The sequence below is a fragment of the Hipposideros armiger genome, unplaced genomic scaffold (genome assembly GCF_001890085.2).
Source record: "Hipposideros armiger isolate ML-2016 unplaced genomic scaffold, ASM189008v1 scaffold_139, whole genome shotgun sequence".
In the NCBI taxonomy this organism is placed as follows: Eukaryota; Metazoa; Chordata; class Mammalia; order Chiroptera; family Hipposideridae; genus Hipposideros; species Hipposideros armiger.
The window spans coordinates 1,373,769-1,396,053 of NW_017731489.1; the positions used below are offsets into that span (position 1 = coordinate 1,373,769).

The 22,285-nt window shown below is 37.1% G+C and overlaps 1 protein-coding gene across 1 annotated transcript in view; it reads right to left on the reverse strand.

The window, feature by feature from the left end:
* The window catches only part of LOC109386813 (TSC22 domain family protein 1-like), a 122,304-nt gene that overhangs the window by 21,021 nt on the left and 78,998 nt on the right, over window positions 1-22,285 (reverse strand). The gene's annotated exons all lie outside the window — the stretch shown is intronic.

Sequence of the window (22,285 nt, forward strand, 5' to 3'; positions counted from 1 at the left end):
ACACACACACACACACACACACACACACACACCAGCTATGTCAGTTCACCACGTTTGTTAGCCTGTACGATTATGCTTTGCTATTCTTTGGCAAATGTTAGCTTGTCTATGTAAAAAAGCACTCAGCACCCCAAACATGCCTCATCGCCCTGGTTCCGAACGCCAAGGAGTTCGGAAAGGAAAGCTTTTAAGTGCTGAGGAGAAGCTGGAAACAGGGCGTTTTGAAAGAAACAGGAGAACAGGTGATATTCCCGGAGCAAGAGGCATGAAAAAGTCCACTTTGTGGTTGTGGGCCGTCAAAGATAATGTGTGGGATAAAGGTAACGTGTGGCTAGAGGAACTTCAAGTGCTGCGAGGTCAGTAACAACACTGAAGTAATAGGAATGGAAAGACTGGTGAGTACATATACGGAGTGAAGAGCAAATAGCAATAGAAAATGTCAGGAACAATCTTTCTGACAGTGAAAGAGAATGAATGATCTATAGGCGAAGACCCTCAATGAAAAGTACCAAATCCTGCCTAAGCTGCTTTGTTAGTGCTGGTAGCGGCTGGTTTGGTAGTTTCCACCATCTCTATAATTTCCAGAGCGTTCAGCTGTCGGGTGCAGATCAGAAAACTGAGAAACAGCTTCCAGCAATGATACAGAAGCTAACTGAAGGAGGCCATATGCTGGATCAAATTTTCAATTTCGATGAAACAGGTGTCTGTCATAAACGCATGCATTTGATGTAAGTCTCAGACCCAAATCTGCTGTTTTGTATTATTGAATGGACTTCGAAAACGAAATGGACGAGTGATTACTTGATTATTTCTGAGTCACTATAATGTATCAGATTTGACCCTTTTAATGTTTCTCACTAGGATTCTGATATCAGCAAAAATTCCCTGTATTCTTTTAAGAGCATGAGTCTATATGATCTAAGACAGGTGAGCCAAAGTGATGCTGTCTTATCCTGTTTAATTCCAATTACAGTTTCACTTCCAAACAACCCTTAAAAGCACCTGTGATGTTACTTTAAGTTCAGATATGTAACTGTAAAACTCAAAGCCTATTTACTTCCTGATCAGTGCTGGCTTTTTAATGCAGCTTTAAAGAGCCACGGTCCGATTTGGAGCTTTGCAGTTAGGCTTTCATTCGAATTTCCAAACATCATTTCTTTACATGCAAAATGGGGCGATAACACAAGGAAGGAACCTGGCATTTCCCACAGCAGTAAGGTGAGCAATTAAGGTTATGACCTTGTGCTCTAAACTACCTGGTTTCCATCATAACTGGGATTCATCGAAAGAGGTTAGCACATTTGTCCACTTACTTTTTAAAGAAGAAAGTTTCTGGAAAATGGCCTGATATAAACAGCATCGTTATTTATTGCATCCAAAAGACTCTTGTTTCAACTACGAAAATCACCTATATAACATGCTCTTCTTTTCCCTAACATACTAATTATCCCAAGAACCAATTCATAAGTGACTCCATTGTTTCTGTAAAAGAGCAACTCCAGTTTTGCTTTAATCTTTGTGATATGATGAATCATTTCAGACAGTAATTCCTAATTTTTGTTTTGTTTTTGTTTTATGTCTTTAAGTAGAATCCATTTTCTTCTTCACCTATTTATTTGACATCCCCAGCGATGTTCGGGTCCTGGTAGCCTCCTTCCTATTGCCATCTGTCCTCAAGGAAGAGCTATGGAGGAAGCTCCCCGTCAACATCTATGTGTTTCTTCGTGTGATTGTGGTACATCTGTCACCCCCGCAGGAAATCAAGTGACCTCGTGCCCAGCACAAGGAAGGAGAGACATCCTTACCTTCCCGCCAGAGCTCCCTTCCACAAAAATTGATTGCACAAATATTTGTTACAGGTATTTATTTCACCAACATTTTGTGCCTGGCATTGTACTGGTCGCTGGGCTTCTCTGAAGAGTAAAGCAGCCTTTCCTCCAAAAAGCTGGTAGAAATTTGTAAACAATGGTTTTTCTTAGCAGCAAAACTTATCCAGTTTTATCACAGAGCACTAGGCGATGTTTTCAGATAAAAATTGCTTTCTTATTACAAATTAAAGTTCAAAGAGAAAAATAAAGGCAAAACAAAACTTTTAAACCAGATGGAACTAGGAGAATTGAACATTTATTGAACAACTGTGCACCAGGAAAGGTGACAAGCACTCTACATATTATCTCATTTAATGGTCGACTCACCCATACTGTCATCACATGCATAGATAAGTAAACTGACCTAAGCAAAATGATTCTGTCCATTGTCACCCCGCTGGTAAATGGCAGGCCGAGAATTTGAACTTGGGTGTGTCTGACTCAAAAAACCAATTTCTTTCCACTACACTTCAAGTATTTCTTTACTGCCTGCCTGTGCTAAGCAGTGGGATAGGTCCACAGTACAAAGGGAGTGGTAGATTTGCGAGCGATCATAGGACAAAGTGGTAAGTGTATATATCTCAGGCAGGCAGGAGCCAAGAGAACATAGGAGGCGGCAGCCAAGTGAAGGCGGGGGTGAGGGGTGGAGTGGGCTTGTACTGTAGGTATCGGGTGGTCGGAAAAGGTTTCACCAAGAAATTTTCTCCCAAATTAAACCTTCAAGAAGAACCTTGAGATCATTGTTAGACCAGACAAAAGAGAAGAACGTTTCAAGGAACATAAAGAGCGTGCCCAAAACAGGCACGAAGGCAAAGCATCTTTGTGGAAGGTCCTCTCAACGCGGGGACAGCTGAAGCGGAGATGGTGGAGAATGGAGGCAGGAGTATTCAGAGAGCGTCCGAGTCCCAGGAAGCTTGAAAACACTGCGGAAGAGCCTGACATTTACCCCCCCATACATGAGCCCCAGGCAATCAGAACAGATCCCGGCTGTAAACAGCCACTTTTAACCTAACTAGTCCCAACCAGCTAAACAAGGCCCTGCCTCCAGGAAACGGCAGCAACCCCTGGGGGGTTAGTGCAGGGGAGTGTACTGGGTTTTAGAAAGGTCATTCCAGAGACAGCATGGAGGCTGAACGGGAGGGGGACCGAGGCAGAGACTAGGGAGAAATCCTGTCAAAGGGGTTTCTGCTGGGACATGGGGGAGTGATTTTAAAGGAAGCCACCCAATTGAAATATAATCATCATTTCCAACGATTCTATCATTGTAACAAACGAGTATGTATATTACACAGAAACCACGACACAGTAAGAATGATCCAGACTGGTGGCTCCCAGACTGCCCATGAGCGGTATTTCAGCAAAATAATAAGAACAATTACCATCGTTTAACTTGTTTTGTTCAAGTTCTAGAACATCAAACATCTATTTTATATACAAATCTTTTAGAAAGGTGCTGGGTAATAGAAAATAGGGTTCTGTAAATTCTGTATCACAATGAAATGATTTAATCTTTTGTATGGAAAATAAGAGCAAGACTTTGCACAACAAAAGTACGTAGTAATGACGTATTTCTAATAAGCCTTGTGAGTCCTTCTCTGTGATTCTTATAGCAAATCTTCATGATAACTCTGGCCCATGAAACGGGTCATCTACTCCAAGAAATCATTTACAAGCCTGCAAATGCAGTGAGCACAAGTACGCCACAAAAATCCAAATGAGAACAAATCTTGTACAACATCAAGATATAGAAACAGAATTTAAAAGTCTACCATTATAAGATACAAGATATTAGAAGTCAACTCTATTTATCTGGGTGTTTCAAGTATTTGATATAGAGTTTACTGTCACATCAAAAGACAGGATATAAATAATTTAGAGAGCCCAAAAGACAAAAAAATAATAATTTAAAAAGTATAAAACTAAAGAAGAATAGCAAACAGAGAAAGAAACTAACATGATATAATGTTGCGTCCATTAAGATGGCAAATGTGTCTGGAAATATTTAAAGGCTCTGTTTACTTATCTGTGAAAAGTAAAGCTTATGCATAAAATATATAATGTACGAAAAGCAAGTTAATGTATAATTCTAAACAAGATCTTAGATGCATGTTACACTTACTAGGAGTTTGCGAAATTTTAAAAATAAACGATGCCACTCTTTTCAATGAAAGAGGTCCACTTAATAAATTTAGTCCTTGCCCTCACTAATTATAAAACTAAAGTTGATCACATAAGAAAATATTGCACATAAGTTTCTCCAGTGTTTGATCAGAGAGATCAATTTTACTTGACAAACTAACAAAAATAGACATCACCATCTGTGTAAAAGCATGAGAAAATAAGGACAGATGGAGATAAAAATTATATGCGCTTCCCTAAAATTATGGAATTTCAGTTTAAAAGTCCATGGTCACAAATAAATCTTAAGGCAATTCTGTGTGGTTTCAAGGGAATGATCATTGATGACAATGTTATAGAGCACAGGAATGTAAAGTGTTTTTATTCACGTTAAGTGGCTAAAATAATTTGATACCAAATGTGACAGAGGTTGCACATATACAGATATAAAATCCTAAAGTATCGGCAAATTGAATTAAACAGTATATCAAAGAACAACAACAAAAAGTCCATGGAAAATCTTTGAACTATGGTAACGACCTAACAATATCTGTAAATCAAATTCAACTCTTTTGACATAGTCACGAACTTCTCACATGCCTGTATTAACCTTCAGTCTATCCAGGATTATAGAAACAGTAGCTGTAGCTGAATGGCAGTCACTGACTACTTGTTCTCTTAAGTCTGAATTAGTAAAGAGAACAGTTCTCTTACAAGATGGCCTTTTAAAAGCAATGTCTAAATCCTTAAATGTGTGGCATTAGAGAATTTCATGAAAACCTTATATTTGCAAACGTATATTCATTTGCTCTTAAACTATAATAAAAGAGAAAAAGTTTACAAGGACCGTTAAGTGCAATCCAGCCAGGTAACTGCCAAGGAACAATGCCAGAGTAGTAAATCAAATCATGATGGGAAAGAAAAGAAAACCAGTCATTTTTCATGTGTTTGCTGTGCCCACACTGAGGTACCTCACATGTATGTACATTGCTTGTTTTCATATATTTAGGACTATATTGGCAAATTAAAAATGCTTAGCAGTGTACATAGAGGGTGCTCAGCACCTGCTGAATTGAATTTGAGAGAAAACTAAGAATAACTATTACATTTTATAATCTCATGTTTAGAAACAAAAGAAACTCGGGAGTTATAGTCACCAAAAAATAAAAGAAACTAAGCGACAAGGAAAATACGTTAAGTGAACAGAAAGATACAGACTGTACATATCCTATGGTGACAACTAATAACAGGAATGCGTATGCGTAGTAGGCAGCCTTCCGCGGGGCCTCCAGTGGCCCTCCCCTCTGACAGGCACAGCCCGGTAGTGAGTCCCCTTCCACAGTGAAGAGTGCTGACCTGAGAAAAACACTGCACAAGCGATGGCGTGTGACTTCAAAGACTAAGTCGCGAGGCTTCTGCGTCCTCTCTCTGGGAGAAGCCAGCTGTCATGGCATGAAGACCCTCGTGCAGCCCTACGGGCAGTTCCACCTGGCAGGGAACGGAGGGGCGACCCGCCAACAGCCAGCACGCGAGGGAGCCCTCTTGGAAGTGGACCCTCCAGCCCAGTGTCACACCTTCTGATGACTGTAGCCACGGCTGACAGGCTGACTGTAACCTCAAGAGAGACCCTGAGCCGGAACCACCCAGCCAAGTCACTCCCGAATTCCTGACCCTCAGAAACTGGGTAAGACAATACATGCTGATTGTTGTTTTAAACCACGAAATTTTAGGGTAATTTGGTACAGCAAAAGAGAACTAAGAGATACATATTTCAAAAGGCCACGTAATTATAATAACAGTAGGAACTGCAGTGGTGCTAGAGTACGATTATAGAAGAGGTTCAAGGGGGTTTCCTCCTCTACTTCCTCAGCTTCCTGTAAGGTCATGTCGCTCAGCCCCACTTTTCAAAGGCATCTTCAATGCTCTTATCACTAATTGCTCCCCCCAGTTTCATTAGAGAGGCTCTATCTAAGTCACGCAATCATTCATTCATTCATTCGTTCAGCAAATGCCTATGAGGATGGCAAGTCAAAAAGGTCAGAGTCGCTGACCACACGGAGCTTGCGTCCTAGGGGAAAGAGAGGTCTTAATTAAGTCACGTCACAAATTGGTCTAGGGTTACAAGTTGTAACATACAGTCTTTTTTTTTCTCACTATAGCATGTGTTCCTGAAGGGCAAATTAATTCGTAAGTGATTAGTACAACACAAAAATTCTGTGGGGTCACAGGTTTCCTACACAAGAGCTGCAACAGCCAGTGCATGACAACCTTTAGCAAGAAAGGAAAACAGCTGTCACCTCTGCTACTACAGCAGCAGGAGCCCTTTCATTGGTATTTAACAAAACTTTAAAGTAAGCGCTTCCACCAGGAGTTCCCCCCAGCTTTGTGCAGCTTTCAGCTTATGCCAGTTAGCGGCCTGCTGGGCCCGGCCCCACCACGGGCCCGCCGGCTTGGCCTCACTTCCTCCTGGGTTATCTCAGCACCTGCCTGCGGCCTTGGCTCATTAAATACTGCTGGCGTTTCCCGCTACTCGTTTTGTGTGTTTTTAGTATCCATGATGAGCTTCCAGCTATGTAGAGCTGGTACCAATTTTTGTTGTTTTCTCAGTGTTGTGGTTATACGAACTGCCTAAGTATTGAGTGGTTGGCCCCCAACTCTCTTTTCTCCATAAGCTATCGTCATTGTTTGCATGCAATTTTGCAAAATGAACAGGTTTTTAGGAACATACACATCATGGCATAGAAGAAATGCCTGCACTGTTAAGGAAAACTTTACAGTTCCAGGAGCGTGTATAACAGAGGACCTTGACCTAATATGGGAGTAGCATGTGCAAAGGTTTAAAGCAGAGACAGGAGTACAAGGAGAATCCACCAGGAGAAAACCCAGGCTTAGGAAGCTCTCTTTCTCTGCCTCAAAGACTGTGCCAGACCAGAAATGCTATCTTCACCTGAGATGTTGCAACATTCCTTGGTTTAATAGGACTTTGGTGAGGAGGGGTGGGGGACGGATGTGACAATGATGAGACTCAGATGGATTCAGCACTTTTCAACCTTGGCTGAACCTTACAATCAAGTGGAAAGCTTTTCACAAATACAGATGCTCAGGCCTATCCTGTTTAATTGGTCTTCATGCAAGTCCTGAGCATTGGTGGGTTTTAAAAATTCCCCAGATGATTTCAACATGAAGCCAGGGCCAAGGACCACCAGACGGGAGCAGGGCACCAGCAACAATCAGAGGACTGGAGAATAGGTCTTAGGAGGAATTTAAAAATCCCAAAAGCAAAACCTGATATTGTTTATGCATTGAAAAACTTTGCAATTGTAATTAGTCCTAAGACCATATATTCATTTCCCCCAACAAAGTTTACAAGGATTTTTCTGAGGGCACAGGTGGAAGGGCTGGAAATAAGCCCCGCTGGAGAGTGAGGGCCAAGGCCAACAGCATGAATCTGGGCTCCTGGGCGAGCGAGGCAGCAGGCAGGGCTGGCACCTGAGGGCTGGGATCCTGTGTGCACTGGATGCCCCAACAAGCCACGTATTGAAGAATCACCACACTATGATCTTTCAAGCCACTTTTAACCATATCATTCTATGAAATCAGGCTCAAAATCAAGTAAGAGTCTTCCATTATTGGGCTTCAAATCAAGTAGCATTATCTCCTTTATAATGAAGAATTTGCAATATGCCAAATGTACAAAAATAGAAGAAATGTACAAAAATAGTACTCCCGTAGAAGATGGGCTGTAAGACTCAGTGTCTGACAAAAACAGAAATTTTATATAACATACTTTTTTCTGAACCACAGCCTTGTCAATTCTTCCCTGATAATACCTCTGCCTTTTATTTCTTTCTCTACTCCTGCTGCCGTCACCTCACCCTCATGCAGACCCACAGTGTGAGACTTCCAGGTTCCTAAGACATCATCCCAACTGGTCACGCTCCAATCTCTATCCAGCCAGATCCAAGCAAATTCATCCTGCATACTGCTTCCAGGCTAATTTTCTTAAAATGTTCTTAATTTTCATGTCTTTTGCCCATCGAATTACAAGTCCTTAAGTGATTACAGACTACCTATAGGGTAAAATCCCTAGCTTTGGTGTGGAGTTCAAGGTCTGTCATTGCCTACCTACCCCTCACCCATAGCCAACTGCTTTTTAAGAAAATGCAAGTACAATGCATTTTTAGTCCAAAATTCCTTCATAAAAACAGTAAGTAAATAAATATACCTGAAAACCACATTTAAAATGAGAAAAATACTTAAATTGTGGGCTAATTCTTTAAACCCTTTTGATGAGATCCTAGCTGTCTTAGAGATACATGTCCAAGTAGGGAACCACTTCAAACGAGCCGTTTCACTAAGAGTCTTTCAGCTTTTTGCAGAACGTGTAAGAAGATGGTCTTAATACAGCTAAGCTCTAGTATTTGATCTTTCAGGTAATCTCAGAGTTGGAGGTAATTTAGTCTCAGAGGGTACAGTTACACAAAAACTGCCCCAAGGCAACAGGTAGGGTGGATGCTGTTTCTTAAAGAATGTAACTTTTACAAAAGCCATGAAACCAGTTTGCAAACCTTGAATAAGATTATTTTTACTTAAAAACATATGGTACCTTGCCAAGAGGAAAATGTATACACCCTAAAATTATAAGCTAGGGATATCTGTCCACATATTTTCAGTCATGAAACGTCTACTTTCTCACCTACCATAAGTTTAAAAAACAAACCAAGTTGCACTACCAAGGAGAACTGAGAAAAAAGGATCCAGGCCCATGTCCGAATATCCACTTCAAGGGGAGCTAATTTATCAGTCATTTCCCATGGCTTTTCTGGAGCGCTTGGAAAAGCTCCCCAGTTACCCAGAAGGCTGATGAAAGATGAGGAAGAAAAACAAAACAGCAACCCTCCACAGCTGACAGTTACCAGGGAGGGGAGGAAAGCAGCAGGCAGGTAGACAAACATTTTGCAGAACCAGAGAAACACAGTCTTGCTCTTGGCCACCGTGTCCTCTTCCTGTCCCCTCAGTCAGTAAAACTCAGGGGTTTCCTTAGTGCCTTTGTGAGGTTGAAACTGATTCATTCTGAAATTTAGTCCAATGAATTCTCTATATAATATCTTTTTAAAAATCAGAAAAATACGCAAATAATTAATGAAAGAACCCAATCCAGAAGAAAACCTCCCTATAATCCAATCTTTCGTAACAGACTCACAGGACGGCTCCAGGCCTGGAAGTATAGGAGAGGGGAGAGAAAGGCTCGGGCGAAAACAGCAGCGTCCATAAACAAACACACTGAGAAGTCCCTGAGACTGAAGATTTTCCCCACGTGCTTCCGGTACCCCCACTGAAGGCAGAAACTGCTCTGGAATAGCTCCCCAATGACCAGGTCAGGAAAATCAATTCACCGGGGAAATACAATAATCAATACAAATTAAGTACAATTGAAAGTCGAAATGATTATGATAGGAACGATTTCTTACAATTGCTCTACAAACAGTTACATCCGTTTGTAATGTTTCTCATGACCACAGAATGCCATTCCTCAGGGTCTGAGGCTGCCTCAGAGGGGCCTTTCGTGAAGAATTTGAAGCCTCAGTGTATCTCATTTTCCTTCTCCCAAACAACCTGCTGCAAACCCCCTGGGACAAGGCAATGGCTGCCTTCATTTGCTATTCACTTTTGCAGAAAGCAACCATGTTCTGCCACACCAGAGTCTGGCCCTTGACATGAGTCACTTCACCTTAACAGGAAAACAAACGTAGATGAGCAAAAAGCAAGCTGACATCAGGTACAGCTTTTCAGAGCATAAATGACAGTCTCTGCTGGGACCCGTATACAGCCTCATTCCCTCCCCACCACCTCTATCTCTCTATCGCTTTATCTTAATCACAATCCAGTAACTGGTATTCAAATGGCTCATCCATAAAAGTTGTGTTCTTCTAAGAAGTCAGGAAAGCATGGAATGTAGTTTAGAAAGTTTCCCATCAGAAAAGTTAAAATTTAAAAGCTCTGGTATATATGAAATGCTTAGCAGTTAGCCACATGGAAAACTTCGATGTTAGATAACGAAAGGTTTGCTGTCCATGAACGCACAAATAATGTACAAAAAATGCAATCCTGCCACCTTGTGGTACCTACTTAAAAGTACTTCACCACTTCATACTTGAAAACAAATTCTGATTTTTAAAAAAGTGCTTATTTAGAAAAATACTAAACAAGATAACACAATGAGTATTTAAAAAAATCTTAAACATTGATGTTAACATTCACTAAAATTTATAGACATTTATTAAATTGTCAGTATTTGGCTTAATGAAATTGTTTCTAAGGTCCAAACTAAATTTTCTCTTCAAATGTAAGAGGTAGAAACGCAGTTGTGAGCTCTTGGAACGCTCATTAAATCCTTAGCATCAGTTATGGATCACACGTTCCTTCCTGGCAGTTAAATAACTATGTTAAATAAATGTAACAGCAAAATGTTTATTGCCCACTAGATAGCATTGCTTGTGATCAATTTTAAACTATGAAGTGGGGATATATGAAGTGTGATAAACTAGAGTACCTTTGCTGAATGTATTTTATCAATATAATTCTTAGATTGTTCAGGCTCTTCAATGAACCTAAATAATTGTGTTTCTTAGCATTGTGTTGACGTAAAAAAAATTAGGTCTACATTTTTAGAGCATCATCTGCAACAATTCCTTTTAGAAAATTATTAAATGATAATTAAGTCTCCTTGGACATATAAAGGATTGGAAGTTTATTCTGTGAAAATATGAACACCAATTACAGAAAAATATGATGGTAATATGGTTGCACCACATGAAACTTCCATATATGTAAGTCAAAATGGCTGACTGTTGTTCAATGTAACTAACATTTATCGAGAGCTTTCTTATAAATCTGTGCTATGTACTTTACCTAATCTATCTCATTTAATAATCCTCGTGTTCACCTTGTGAAGGAGATACCATTATTATTCCCATCTTACCACCAAGGTCATTGAGGCTTAGAGGTCAAATAAAGAACTGCCCTAAGTGACTGAGACTGTCTACTTCCAGTTTCCATGGTCTTAACCACCATATCCAATAGGATAGATATCTATATAGAATAACATAGAATATCTGTTTAAAATGTTTCTGAAAAGACAATTAATTCAACTTTTTGGCTAAATATTTTTGTCTTCCTATTAATGATGCCTTTCAACAGCATTTACGTTTCCTTCTATACTAGAAAAATATTTAGGAAAGAGGACAAAGATGGACTGTTGGCACTTTTTTGTTCTACGGCATCATTTGAACTTCTTCGATTTAACAAATACTGGTCATATTTTTCTCTCACAACCCCAGAGCTGTCCCTGGCCTTTTTTCACATGAGCCAGCATTTTTTTACCTTGCATGCTGGTATCCATCCCTCCGATACCCATAACTGTTGGCATATCCGATTTCTCTCTCCTCTCACACATTCGTTCTTTCAAAGCATTTGACAACCTGCTATGTGTACTAGATGCTGACGATAGAAACATGAAAAGGCATAGCCTCTACCCTCAAAAATTTATACTTTAATAGAAAAGACACAAAGTGACGGTACAATAAGTATTTCAAGACAAGTATGCAGAGAGTATAATAGAAGATCTGTTTTTGGAAGAAAGGCAGCAATTTTGTTTTGAAGTATTTTCGGCCACTCCTTCCATTCTCTCGATAACCTCCACATTTAATTCTGTAGCTTGCTAAGTGTTTATTTTTATGGTATAAAATCTTGTACTAAAAACAGTTGAGATTGGCATTAATAGAAAAAAGTACAAAACAAAAGATTTTATCAGGGATGATTATGTAAATAAATACATTCACAATCTCTTATCTTTTCTGTCTAAAAGTTAGAATGTCCAAATAATGGCTATAGGAGAAACGAGGATATCAGGATTACATATAAATTCCATAAGTAAATTCAAAAAAATAGAAGATTAAAGAAAATCAAGACGCAAAATTTTGCAAATTATTGGGTTAAATTCCATTGTTTTAACAAAGCACCACCTTTTCAAGCTTTCTCAAGGCCCTTTCTTTGCTCCATTTCCCCTGTTAGCAATTTAATAAAATAAACAGCATTTCTTAGGTTTCTCCCTAAATCCCTACAAGTAGACATAAATTCCTCTAGAAAAGCTTCTTCACTCAGACAGAGTCTAACATCAGATTTTAAATTGCCAGTAAAATACGATATCAGATAAATACACACACGTGTATATGTGTGTAAATATATATGTATATACAGAGGGTGCCCAAAAAATAAATACACATTTTAAGAAAGGAAAAAACTAAATTAAAATTGTAATACAATGAATGAAGCCAGCTTAGCATTCATTTGATTGACACCATCTTTTGAGCGAATGTCATACTACATACACATTGCTACCATAATTCAATTCAACTTCAAGAAGTAACACATAGACAACATCTCCTAAAATGTGTATCTTTTTGGCACCCCCGTATATGTACATACATATCATACAATATAATCAGATATTTTAAATGCACAAATAGATATATAATTACATTTTTATATATTACAATCACATACAGGATATATATGAGATAATTTTTTTATCCTTCATCCATTGCAATGTAGATTGACTTGAAAGATTTGTCTCTTCTAATTTCTCATATCTCCCAAATTTCTAAAAAGAAATTTTTAACTAAATCTTTAATGAGTATATATTGTTTTTATGATGACAAATTATTTATGTTAACTCATTTAACAAATACTTCTTAAGCATACTTTATATGTACTACATACATATAAAAAGAACAAAACGCGGAGCTAAGGGTGGGACCTAATCTGACTGACTAGCTATGCTTCCATAAGTATTAATAGCTAGGCTTCAACTTCTCCACTTGTAAAATAAGGATAGAAATATTTGCCTTACCTCCCTCACAAGTTATTCCAAGCGCCCAAATCAGACAATACATGTAAAAGCGCTTATAAAGTATTAAGTTACTTCTAAAGCCAGTAATCAGAGAGGCAAGTCATATTACTTTAAATAACATTATGTAATGCTATAACTGAGATGGAATGTATCTATATAGCCAAAATATTTTAAATTAACTATTTATTTCTGTGAGATGTTTATTTGTGAATCATGAGTTCTATTTGGTTTCACAAAAGTGTGTCTTTTTAAAAATCATCACAAGCTAGTCCTAATAAAATTATATCTTCAACAACCATCCCTGGCTGTTTGTCAGAAACTAAAATCTAAGTTATTTCAATGATCTTTTAAAAAAAGACCTTTCTATCTGCACCTATACTGATAAAAACAAACATTATTTGACCATTAGTAATCAGATATTCAATGACATCTTAGTTCCCTTATTGCTCTAAAATTATGTGACTATTTTATTAGGAAGCTCACAAACACTTCAGGAACTAGTAAATAATAAAAAATAAATTAGAATTCTTTTAAAAATGGATTAATTTTTCACTAAAAATAATTAGAAAATGTTGCTACCTTATGCACCAATATGAAGGGTTAATTTAGGCACAAAGCTTATTTCTCCTATAAGATTCAAGAATTTCCATTTATGCTAAGCAGAAAATAGTTCCTATTTGCAATTCAGCTCTAATGTGTGATATATCCTTTATTCAAACTGTTAATATTCATGAACCTACATATTTAACTATAGAAGACTTAAAAGTTTATTTGTCTTTTCCTTTTAATTCACCTCCCTTTAAATAAAACTAATTATGAACTGTCTTTTAATAGTAAGCTAACTGCACAATTCCTATAATTATTTTCTCTAATTTTAAGACAATTAACAGCTCACTTTGAAACTTAGTTTTAAAATTATAATTCTAAATTAATTCTTAATATGAAGAATTATCACCTACTACTCTGAAGTATTTTAAATTTATGTAGAACTATACAATTGGGTGAGTACTTTTGCCAGCATTCAAATCAGTTTAAGTTCTAAAAAAATGGTAGATAGAAACAGCACATATATTTTAAACATTAAGCTAAAATTCACCAGCTCTAAGAAGCAGTCACAAAAATTTTGAATATTTCAAAAGAACAAGGCAACTGATGCTTTGCATATAAATGTAAAGACCTCTATGTTGAAAACATACGGAAATACAGTTAACATCATTTTCCAGTATGGATAAATGGAGACAATATTTTCTGAGAGAAAAGCTCAACATAAAATTCTACATCATTTACAATTTTAAGTCAATTCCTAATTGATTCAACCAGGGAATCAAACAAATTAAAAAGCCATTGTGCAACTAAATTTTTAAAGATCTTAAACTAAAAAAGGCCTTTATACAATTCACCTCAGTTAAAGACTAAAGGAAAAAAATTCCTCCCTTCATAATCTCCAAATAATCCTTCAAGTGGTTTTAAAAATAGCTTTTCATATGTTCCAACCAGGAAAAAACAAAACAAAAACAGAACAAAAACTCAAAATGGCTGAACTGAACCTAATTTCATCCTCCAAGATGGGTATTCAGAAGCCAGGTGCCTTTCAAGGTAATAAATAAAGTTTAGAGCATCAAAGGGGGCAATTCCTCCACAATGATCTGAATTCCAGTTAAGTACTCACAGCAGGTCTGTCACTAGAAGGCATGACAAGTTTCATGACACACACACACGGTGGCTCTCCTGGGGCCTCTCTTCCCACCCAAGCCCAACTGACACTGCTGGTGGACCCAGTGCTTAAGGAAGAAGCAGTTCCAAAGTTCCATTGATCCCTCAAGGCAGTTTCTATTTAAAGGGGCAGTGACCCAATTTCTTTCTGATGACTCACCCGTCTGGGGAGCACAAAACTCCTTTGAATCTAGTGATTTGCTGTGTTTCCAGGATTTAAAAGGGCAAGGAAGATTTTCTTTCAGTTTTCTTAGAGCATCACAAGCCCGTAACATATGGCCTCTGTTGGATCATTTCTCCTTGATCCCAAAAATCAGGAGTAGCTAAGTGGGAGTTTTTCAACGTTTGAAACACCTTGGATGGGGGGAAAAAACAATGACGATTCAAGAATGCAAAGAAGAGCTGGGGAAGAGAAAGGATAAAGGAAGGGATGGAGACAGGAACGCAGGGAGAGGGGAGGAAGAAAAGCAATGAATGAGGGAGGAAGGTGCGGGAGGGAGGGAAAAATCCAGCGGAGGAGAAAAGCCAAACTGAAGCAGCGGATATCACGTCTGAGAGAGAAACGGAGAAACCAGCTGCCGGACAGCTTTTCCTGTCCCAAGAGACCTCATGGTACTTCCTGCAGTTGTGTCCAAGATCCTCCACTCCAGTCCTATAAATACACCGTGCTACGGGGGCAGGGGTGGGATGGGTGGGAAAGGAGGAGAAACACATAGTTCTTCATTTGTTCTTCTCCTAAACCATCTGCGTGCTACTCCAGAAGATAGAAAAAGACTGATAGAATCAGAGGAAAGTGAACCACCACAGCCGTATAAATGAATGGAGAGTGAGGGAGGCACAGGCTGGAGATGCGCTGGGGGCTCGCTGGGCACGGGAATAAAGAGGCAAAGATTCAAGATGAGGAGGGATGACATATCCTGTAAGTCCCAGATGACACAGGAGGGAATTAGCTATTCAAATTATGCACAGAAATTTAAATTGGTGTGTAATAAGAACTCTAGTTTCAGCTAGTATGAGAACTGTGATGCAGAGGCATTCATTCATTCATTTATTCATTCATTCATGTATTTACGAGCATCTACCTGCTCAGGAACTACACTCAGTTGATCATTTTACCACCACACACACCTCCACCCCAACTGGACACATCCACAGCCTTGGTCCACAATGCTAATAGATAACATGTAATCAATAAATATTTAATAATCCATGAGTGGATTTCATCTTCTTTATGTCTTCCTACAATGCCCAAGGTGCCACAAGCACCAAAAAATAATAATAAGGTTAGTAGGGGACAGGGTAAAAAGCATTCCTCCTTTGAACTCCTATTTTCTGTATAATTTATTTAACAATCACATACAAATATTGCATTATTAAAGTAACAATAAAAACCCTCACATATTTATGGCCCACCTCCTCAATTATACTCCTTAAGAATGTCACAATTTCTTCATATCCTTCTCAAATGCCAACAGATATAAAGGATACTTAGTATCTTTTTATTCTATAGTATGAACAACATAAAGCAAAATTATAGAAATATGTAGATATTAGTAAACTTGTACGTTGTTATTGAAAGTAAGAATTAACATTTATGTTCTGTTAGTCTAACAAGTGCCAAGAACGATGGCTTTATACACACATTATATCACTGGATCCTTGAAACAACCCATTTTTCAGACGAAGAAACTGAGCCTTAGAGAGGGTAAGTGACTTGCTGCAAGTTACATTGCTGGTTAACCAACAGAATAGACTGGAGACTCAAAAGGCCTGTTCTTCCCACTTTGCCATACTGTTCTCTATTCTAAATGATGGGCAAAAGCGAACAGTAAAAATATTTTGAACCTTTATATTCTCAAGTTACATATTTTACTCAAATGTTACAGGTTTAAATAAAAAGTTTAGTTACTAAGATAAAAATTTTGTATTGAAACATTATATCCACTTTGAATATACAGTGATAAAATATTAATAATGATAATAATGACAGCAACTAACATTATTGAGTGTTCACTATGTGCCAGAGCTATGGTAAGCGCTTTAGAAGGAGTATTTTATTATTTATGCTTCACAATAATCCCAAGAGGTAGGTACTATTATTATTATTATTTTCATTTACAGATAAGGAAACTGAAGCTCAGAGAGCTCAAGACCACAAGCGGAAGACATCGTAGAGCCCATGTTTAAACTCAGGGAGTCTAACTCTAAAGCCCATGTTCTTAGTCACTGTGTTAGATGAACCTATTTGTGCAATTGCCTTTCCATTAACAAATTAAACTCCAAGAAAATGACTCTGTTATTTAGACATGGGTTTTCCTCTAAATTATCAAAGCACTCAATACTGTGCTATGCAGATTTGGACATTCCATTAATCAAATAAGTAACATATTTAATTAGTTCAACTGAGACAGAATTTTTTATGGATAGTCTTTCAACTACAAATGGGACATTCAATTTAAGTCCCAAAATTAATCGACCAGTTTTACAACAATGATAAATCAATTAGAAAATTTTAAGACATGGATGCTATATGGAAAGCTGGCATAATCAGCTAGTTTTACTTTAAAATCTGGAACAGTTGAGATTACAGGAAATTTCCCATCGTTACTTTAACAAGAATTATGAAGCGAGATCTCCAAAAACTGGTCAACCACGAGCATACATAGAATATCATCTGAATATCCCAAAACATGCAGATTCTACAGCGTGGTCAACTAAGTGAGAATACTCGAAGTAAGTGCAGGACTTAGAATACAGACAGCAATGGGGAAAATCCAAGTATACACTGGGAAGTAGTTATCCTTACTCAACAGTAGATGGTGCTAACACATCATATCCTATTAAAAAAATAGCTGACCATACCCCTCTAGGAGAATATTTTTACATATGCAACCTAGGCAATCTTAAATTAAATAAAATTTTATTTACATAATATTCTATATAATTTAATTTCTAACCTAATTTTAAAATCTGAACATACAGGCATCTTATACACAAACCTGGGCCATTTAAAAAAAATGTTACTTCAATACAGAGTAAAAAGTTACAAAATTTGACAACAGACATACTATCACAAAATGTGAGAAATTGAAAAAAGAGGACAAACAGGTAAAAGAAACTCAAAACAAATAATATCTGAACATTTTGAGGTTTGAGTAGCCTGAGAGTTTGAAATTATTTCTACAGTCAACTATGGGAATGTTCAAACATCCCTCTAAAGTCTACAATCTACAATAACGGGGTTTCCATTTCTTTCCACAAAATCCTTTAAGAGTACCCAGAGTAATTTCCTATTAACAAGCCAAGGAATACAGTCCTTCCCCAGTTCCCAAGCTAGTCCATCTTCTTGTTATGCACTATAAATAGTGCTTCCAAACCCAGAGGTAAACAATGTCTCTGGATGTTGGGCTTGTTAAGTATGTGGTAAGTTATTTTAGTTAGTCTAAAAGACAGAAAACGCATAGTTATTTATTACCACAGGTCATGTTAGTCCAGGATGGGAATTTGGCAGGGGAAGGCAGGGAGTGATAAAAATTGTTAAGAGTACAAGTGATACTCTTGATAAATATATTTAACGATTGGTGGGCTAAGATAGTCATCTCAAATCCTAGAAGTAAATCTAATTATAGGCCCTTGGAACAACACAGAATAACAGTACAGCAATATTATTAGCTGGGGGGAGGGGGAGGCTCTTTCCAACGCCTAATATCAAGCTATATGAGTAGTCGTCCAAATCTGCTTGCTCAACTGCATAAAGAGGATTACCATAGGCTGTTTTCAATTAAGTGATACTAGAACTACAGAAAATACACGAGCATTTGTGTTCTGACTCTTATCCCAACACAGTACATAAATACTATGATACCTTGGGAAGTCACTTAAGTTTCAAATTCAATTTCCTCATTTATAAAATGGATGTAAGGGGGGATTATAGTGATGAAAGAAGAAAGGATATGTAGCATATATAGCCTGAGTGATCCATAAAGATTCAATGAACAGTGGACTCTATCCCCTCCCCTTATTATAATTATTATAGAAGCAGTAATTTATTATAATTATTACAGAAGTAGTAAGAAACAGGTAGAAATCATAATAATAATACTAATAATGAATTCACTCAAGCTGACTTAAATCAAGGCGATAGTTACAAAAAGAGATTTTAAAAGACTCAAATGCAGACAGCCTGCCCTCACATCACCAGCTAATAAAGTATGAGTTTCTAAAACCAGAGTCCTTAGTGTAAGCAAACAAAAACTCAAGGCCCTAAATAATAACAAGCACTATAAATAGTGCGTTCAGCCACAAACCTAAGGCAGTCACCACACATAAGCATATGGAAAGTTCTTTTAGTCATATTTCAATTTTCAAATGTGTAGCAATTCTGCCAGTAACCTAATAAAAACTTTGTACAAGGTTATTAAGAGGCTTCTTAGTAAGATTATTTTGATTAAACCCACACATAATAAATATTAGACTTCTGATTACATTTTTCATTAGAAAGACATTTCAAAAATGTTGTGCTATTGCAGAAAGAACAGATGACTAGGATAACGTTCAACCTAGAACGGGGTACCCCGACTTTTCAAGAACTCGAGTAAAATAAAGACATTTTTAGATAAAAGTTTACCACCATTTAACACTCACTAAAGGAACTTCCAAAAAAATATTCTTTAGAATAAAAGGCTCCACTAACAAGGTCTGAGTTACAAGAAAGAACAGTAAGCAAAAAAGCTAGTAAACATGTAGTTAAAGATAAACAAACATTGTCTGTAGAAAACAATGTCAATTTTGTGGAACTATTAAAAATGAAGTTAAAATTATGGACAACAGTATCATGTAAATTGTGAGGAATGGGTAGGTGGTAATAAGTATTAAAATGTGGTAAGGTTTTTTTGTATTTTTTTCTAGAAGGTGTGGGTTTTAAGATATTGATTAACCTTAGATTTTGTTAATTTGATTATAGAAAGGGTAAAAACTAAAAGAACATAAGTAAAATATATAGGTCCTAGGTTAGAAAAGGGGAAAAAAATACAAATGTCTCTCCCCCCACCTGCTATATTGTATTTACAAGAAACACACTAAAATATAAGGGCATGGAAATGCTAAAAGACAGAAAATGCAAAATACATATCATTGACAATACCAACTGAAGAAAGGAAGAATAACCTTGTTAACATTAGACAAAATAGAGCTAGGCAAGTCAATATTAGCATTAAAAAGAGGCATGACATAACAGCTTCAATGCACCGGGATTATATAAGAATTCTAAACTTGTATGCACTGAATACATATAAATATATAAAGCAAATTTTGACAGAACTGTAAGAAAGGAAGTGTGAAATCAGTTTCTCAATTATTGTTAAGTCGAGCAGGCAAAATTAGATATTAAAGAGCTGTTTTTAGAAAGAATAAACAAAATAAACTTTTAGCTAGACTCACTAAAAAAAAAGAGAGGACTCAAATAAAATCAGAAATGAAAGAGGAAGACACTATGCTTGATAACACAGAAATACAAAGGATTATAAAAGACTATTATGAACAATTATATGCCAACAAATTAGACAACCTAGAAGAAAAGGATAAATTCCTAGAAACATACAACCTAACAAGACTGAATGGCAAAGAAACAGAAAATCTGAACAGACCAATTTCTGGTAAGAAGATTGCATCAGTAATCAAAAATATCCCAACAAACATAAGTCCAGGACCAGATGGCTTCATTGGTGAATTCTATCAAACATTCAAAGAATTAATACCAATCTTTCTCCAAGTCTCCAAAAAGTAGAAGAGAAGGAAAAACTTCCAAACTCACTATGAAACCAGTATTACCCTGATACCAAAACCAGGCAAGGAGACCACAAGACAAGAAAATTACAGGCCATTATCCCTGATGTACATAGATGTAAAAATCTTCTACGAAATATTAGCAATAAGAATTCAGCAGTACATTAAATGGATCATACACCATGATCAAGTGGGATTTATTTCAGGGATGCAAGGATAGTTCAACATCCACAAATCAATCTATCAGATAATACCACATTAACAAAATAAAAGATAAAAATCAAACCTCAATAGATGTAGAAAATCCATTTAACAAAATTCAACATTGATTTAATGATAAAAACTCTCAACAAAGTGGGTGTAGAGGGAACATAACTCAACATAATAAAGGCCATATAGGACAAGTCCACAGCTAACATCATACTCAACAATGAAAAGCTGAAAGCTTTTCCTCTAAGATCAGGAACAAGACAAGGATGCCTACTCTCACCATTTTATTCAACATGGTACTGAAAGTCCTAGCCAGAGAGAACTATTAGGCAAGGGGGGAAAAAAAAAAAAGGCATCCAAACTGGAAAGAAAACTTTGAAACTGAAAACTATCACTATTTGTAGTTTACATTATATTATATAGAGAAAACCCTAGACTCCACCAAAAACCGTTAGAACTAATCAATAAATTCAGTAAAGGTTGAGGATTCAAAATCATTATACAAAAATCTGTTGCATTTCAATACCATAATAATGAACTCTCAGAAAGAGAAATCACTGCCAGGACCAATGTCAAGTGTTGGTGAGAATGTGGAGAGAAGGGAACGCTTGTGCACTGCTGATGGGGATATAAACTGGCGCAGTCACCATAGAGAACAGCATGGAGGTTCCTCAATAGATTAAAAACAGAACTACCATGGGACCCAGCAAATCACTTCTGGGTATTTATCCGAAGGAAACAAAAACACTAACTTGAAAAGATACATGCACCCCCAAGTTCATTACAGCATTATTTACAATAGCCAAGACAGGGAAGCAATGTACATGTCCACCGATGGATGAACGGGTAAAGAAAATACAGCTTGTATGTATGTGTGTACACACACACACACACACACACACACACACACAATGGAATATTATACAGCCAAAAAAGGAAGGAACTTCTGCCATTTCCCACAATATGGATGGCCCTTGAAGGCATTACGCTAAGTAAAATAAGACAGACAGGGAAAGACAAGTACCATACATGTGGAATCTAAAATCAAAACAAAGACTCAGAGAACAGGCTGGTAGTTGCCAGAGGCGATGGGGAAGAGGGAGTTGGGTGATGCTGAATGGGTGACGGAGGTCAGAAGGTGTAAACTTTTAGTTACAAAATAAGTCCTGGGTGGTAATGTACAGCATGGTGACTATAGGTAATAATACTGTATCACATATTTGAAACTTGCTAAGACAATAAATCTTAAAAGTTCTCATTAGAAGAAATAAAATAATTTGTAATTATGTGTGATGGATGTTAACTAGATTTACTGTCATTGATCATTTTGCAATATATACATATATCCAATCATTATGTTGCACACCTGAAACTAATGTATGTCAATTATATCTCAATTAAAATTGTTTTTAAATAAAAATCATGACAAATATAATAGACTACAGAACTGGACCATATACATAAAATATGAACTTATGACAAAGGTAGCACTGCAAAGAGAAAAATTTGTCTTTTCAAATAATTAGTGCTGAGCCAATTAGCTGCCCTTACAGGGGAAAAAAATTATTCTTGACCCGTATCTCATACCAAAGGAAAAAAAATCAAATCGAATGGACTGTAGCTCTAAATGTAAAAGGTAAAACAGTTTGTAAAAACTAACATAGGAGATTATCTTGGGAAT